General features: G+C 40.7%; 1 pseudogene; it reads right to left on the reverse strand.

Moving 5' to 3' along the window:
• Positions 1–1659: 1659 nt before the first annotated feature.
• Positions 1660–4582, reverse strand: LOC107136620 (annotated as a pseudogene).
• Positions 4583–5040: the final 458 nt, after the last annotated feature.

The following is a 5040-nucleotide window of genomic DNA, read 5'->3' on the forward strand; positions in this document are numbered from 1 at the left end:
ACCAGCTTGCACTGAATCTAAACTTAAGTGTGAATAAATAGAAATCATGACACATGAGCACCCCGCCCTTCTTTGTGAGCCCTGCCACACCTGAAAGGGAATGAATGCATTTGCCCCAAGAAAATATTGAACCCCCAGGTACACAGATAAAGAAATCAAGAATACTTTACATGGGGATTTGACCAGAAGCAAGGCAACTATTTTTCAAGTCTAACTTTTTCAAAAACATAATAATAAAACAGATTATACAGACTTTCAAAGTATGTCTGAAACCCCCCAAAACAATGTTGTCTGAAGAAGTGGTGCAATCTAGATTGCTCCATGTAAATGTTTAGCATAAGGCATTCAAGTGACTTAAGGAGATATTCAGAGCAGCAGGTGATTTCTCAGGGCTCTGTGAGTAAACTGACAAGCTAAATAACTTAGTTATCAATACAAACATTACCCATCAATAAGAAGCAGGATTGGGAATTAGATGTACCTAAGGAAAATTACTGGTTTGGAAATTATATCTGGCCAGCCATGCAAAGAAGAGAGAATATTTAAAACAACCCAGTTGGACAGGAAGTCTTGAATAAAACAACTTGGAAAAGTAAGTGTGCCGAGTATATATATTGGTATTTCTATTTGACTAGGGGGACCAAATTTTGATGCTTTTCAAATTATTGCAGGAAATTTGACTTATGTGAAAACTGGACTCATTCTCATCTTTTGCTCCCAGTTGGCTTGATCAGACCAATGTTTTGCTTCTCAATATTCTGTTGGCCAACTATACACCCTTGTTCATGCTTATCATCTCTGAAAACCTAAGTCCTCAAGATGTCCCTAAACAAGCTGCCATTCCTCCTCATACTTTTGGACCCCCTTTCCTAGTTCCTCCCTTCTACCAGCCTGGCTTCTCTGCTGTTCCTAGAGTAAACTAGACCCCCCCTTCAACCATTTTTTCACATGGCTTTCTCACTCACTTCCTGCTCAGATAACATCTGAGAGGGCTCAGTGAGACCTTCTATGATACCTGTACTTAGTATTCCAGATTCAATCTCTCTCTCTCTCTCTCTCTCTCTCTCTCTCTCTCTCTCTCTCTCTCTCTCTCTCATACTCTCATATGCAAACTCCACTAAAGAAAGAATTTCAGTTGCTTGCATTCACTTTTGTCTTCCCCATGTCTTGAAGACTATTTAGAACATAGTAGATTTTCACTAGATGTTCACTGCTTGAATAAAATGAGAACCAGATTCTACTTTGCAGTTGAATGATGGATTGAATGATTTTACTTTTTTTTTAATTACACATGGAAAATAAAACCAAGTAATTTTTCTCTCTCTTTTAGGGGAGGAGGTGGGGCAGACAAATGATGGAAGAGGCAGGACAGTACATAGGGAGGAAAAAAATACTAGTGTTGATAGATCATGAGATTGTAGTAAGTCAGCTTAATTTAGCATGTAAGAAGAAAACTAAAATGTTCAAAGGAATGAGGAACTCCAAGGATTAAAATGAGTTTCTTTGGTTCCCAGGGACCTGTCCCTGAGCTCTCACTCAAAGGTTGAGTTCCAAAGCTATTCTATTTGGCTCACAGGGCTCTCTGTGTCACACAAAGACTCTCAATGATATAAATTCCAGAGCCATCTAAGCCCCCCCAAAAAAATGCTTATGTAATAATTCACATTAGATAAGAAAAATTAATTCTACCCAAATCTCTAGGCTCAAAGTCAAGATCTATATATGAAAGTTCCTCCACCCTGATAAAGCCACCTACTGCACTCAATCCATGTTGTCCCCAGACTAGCTCAGAAAATGAAGAAGTCTTTTCTTCTTCTCCCCTTAAAAAGGTTGTTGGTGAATGCAGACCTCAGAGGAAGTGCTTGGCCTCAGTGGGAGATGCCCACAGACTGCAACAGGGGAAAGGTGGCCCCCTAGGCCCAGTCTGTCTCCATGTTGCTCACTTTCTTGGTGAGCTGTAAGAGGGTGCTATCTGCAAAGCCAAAGCCTTCTTTTAGCAGGACAGTGATGTATGGGCTCCATGCATAGGAAAGGACTTCCTGAGGTGAAGTTCTCCAAGTTATCACACACTTCCCTGGCTTTTCCTTCAAAGTCTTCAACTTTTAAAACACCCTCCTTTTTCATAATCAAGCATGTGTGTTTCAACCACTTGGTCAGAGAAAGCATAGAAGGAGCTTCCTTGGATCTCCTCTGGCTGATGAAGCTTTCCTTACACCACCCCCAGCACTTCATTGTAGCAGGGCTACATCTCTCCTTCTCAGTTGCCACCAAACTGGCATTTCACACCCACAAAGATCCATTCTGCTTCCAACATCTTGGTAGACAGGCACTTTGGAATATGTATCCATCAATCCTTTCTGTTTGCGGGGCTCCCAGGGTTGCTAGTCCTGCAGCTTTCAATCCAAATCCCAAGTAACTATGTGTATAGATCTTCTCAAAGGAAGTGAGGTATTCCTTAGGGGTTTATTCCAGGGTTTTCTCAAACTACAGCAGGAACATGATTTGGGTGGAGGCCCTCTAAGGTCCAGAGTCCTGACAGTCTCCTGACTATGGCCATGTAGCTTACCTGTTAGGAAACTCACAGTAACCCAAGCCAATATGCCTTCATAATCCATCCATGATGCTACCAATGTCATCTGGGACTGGGAAAGGTGACTTCTTGAAGATCTTCTCCCAAGAGCAGAGCCTGGACTTTCTGTTTGGGCAGTAAGCACAGATCTGCTGTTGCCTTCAGGATCACTGGGGTCCTTTTCCAGTGACTTTGGGGAATTGAGTCTTTGGCCACCTCTAGGAGTTCTTCAACAGTCTCAGCACCCTGCTTAGGTTGATTTACAAAAGCATGAAGTGCTGGATTCACAGAACCAAAGATTTTCCCTTCCAGAACTGGAAGCTGTCCTGGTATTTTCTGCAAAAAGGTTTAAACATGAATTCAAGTTCCAGAGCTTTCTGCATCAAACATAATTCTATACAAGGTGCTAGCACTGACATTTATGGGACACGTGGAAGACAGGAAGACACCCTCAAACCAAGTCTGCTGGTCTCTGTGGAAGACAGTGCTACAAACACAAGATGTCACCAGCACAAAAAAGACTGTGGCCCAGGGAGTGGCCCTACTCTATCTAAGGTGGTGACTTGAAGTTTGATTGTGGAAGGAGTGCTGCTCACGACCCTGTAGTGGATCTTAAAGCACTCACTTCAGTTGATTCTTCTTTTATAGAAAATGAGCCTGTCACACAGATCAATCTACATAGCTTGTGTCCACATACCTGGTCTACCTACCAGGACCATAATGATCTTGTCAGCATGAGGACTCAGCCAATATACTCCATATTTCTATACTGACCAGGAACGCATATGCCCCCCTGACCTAATTGATTTATTTTAAATCTCAACTGATATTTTTACATGGTTTTAGATATTCATGTCAAGATAAGTAATAGGTCAAACTTTACCTTTCCAACCAATCATCAATGTTTCAGAGAGCAAAAATGTTTTAAAACCCTATGTCCATTTTATCCATGTTTCAAGATTATTGAGTAGGGAGCAGGGAATGGAAGGCAGTATAGTTGAAATAATGGCAGATATTGACAGCTACTGAAACTGAGTTGTTGGCACAAGAACATCAACTATATTGCTCTGTCTGTGTAATATATGTTTAAAATGATCATTAAAGATCTTTTTAAAATCTTCATTGCAGAGTCTTTCAAAATTGAACTGGAAAATAAGGAAAAAGAAATTTTTTAATTTTCAGGGTAACCTGTAGACTATTTGATATTTGATGTCTTCCCCTGAGTTCATATGTTTAAAATTCTGGGATTTCTTCAGAAAGTTTGCTTTAAAAAAAAAAAAAAAGCAGCCCACTAGGAGATAGAGTCTCTAGATAAAATTTAGGGGCTTTCCTATCTTGATGGAGGTCATGAAGTCATCAAGTCATAATGGCTCTACATGCTCTACAACATCATCTTTGGAAAGGAGGATTGTGGATCACTGACTTCAGAGGCAGCGAGGGGATTCCACTCCCGCAGGGTGAAAGCAGGTAAGAGCACACTGTGCTCACTCTACAACCTCCCCGCCCTGCCTGCATGGGGATAATAGGCCTGATTACAGACCCAGCTGTGGTAAACTAGTCCTCTCTCCTGACTCATCTGCAAAACATAGCCAATCTACAATTCCAGGAATAGCTTAAATCCTTTACAGATAATGATGGAGTTTTGCATTTAAAAAAAAAAAAAAAACTTTCTTGAATTCTAAAATAGTGCTAAAACAAATAAGAGCCAGCACTGTGTTTTTGATTTGATATCTTTTTAGATGTGTACAGTCTTCAAAATTCAAAAGACATGATTTTTGCCTGACTGGCAACATCGTGTATGTTCAACCTTCTGATGCACTTTTTCATTTATTCCAAAGATGGAGTATGTTTCAGGGGCTAGGAGATGTTCTAGACTCATGGTTTTGGAACAACTTATATCTTCTGAAACAGCCTGGAAATGTGTACTTCAGCTCTTACCTCCTTAAGCGTGATCGGTTGAATTTGGTAGAGCTTAATGATTCTACTCTGACCTCTGATCCTTTCACCAGCCATAATTTACCAATTCATTGAGGTGCTAATTTCAGTAAAAGTAGAAATATCACCAGGCTCCATTGGTAATGCTCACCTGTAATCACAGCAGCTCGGGAAGCTGAGGCAGGAGGATCACAAGTTCAAAGCCAGCTTTAGCAACAGTGAGGCACTAAGTAACTCAGTGAGAGCCTGTCTCTAATAAAATACAAAAAAGGGCTGGGGAGTGGCCCAGTTGTTGAGTGCCCCTGAGTTCAATCCCCAGTACCCCCCACCCCCCACCCCCGCTGCAAAAAAAAAAAGCAGAAATATCATCTTAAGTCCCTGATTCCTTAGCAAGTTATTACATAGCAGATTACTGGTACAAAATTTTCAAAAATAAACCATTTAAACTGAGGTTGAAGTGAGTGAAGACTAGTAATAGTGCAATGAATTTGGTTATATCTAATGTCTACCTTACACATTTGTTATAAACAACTGTA

This window comes from Marmota marmota, unplaced genomic scaffold (genome assembly GCF_001458135.2).
Source record: "Marmota marmota marmota unplaced genomic scaffold, marMar, whole genome shotgun sequence".
NCBI classification, from domain to species: domain Eukaryota; kingdom Metazoa; phylum Chordata; class Mammalia; order Rodentia; family Sciuridae; genus Marmota; species Marmota marmota.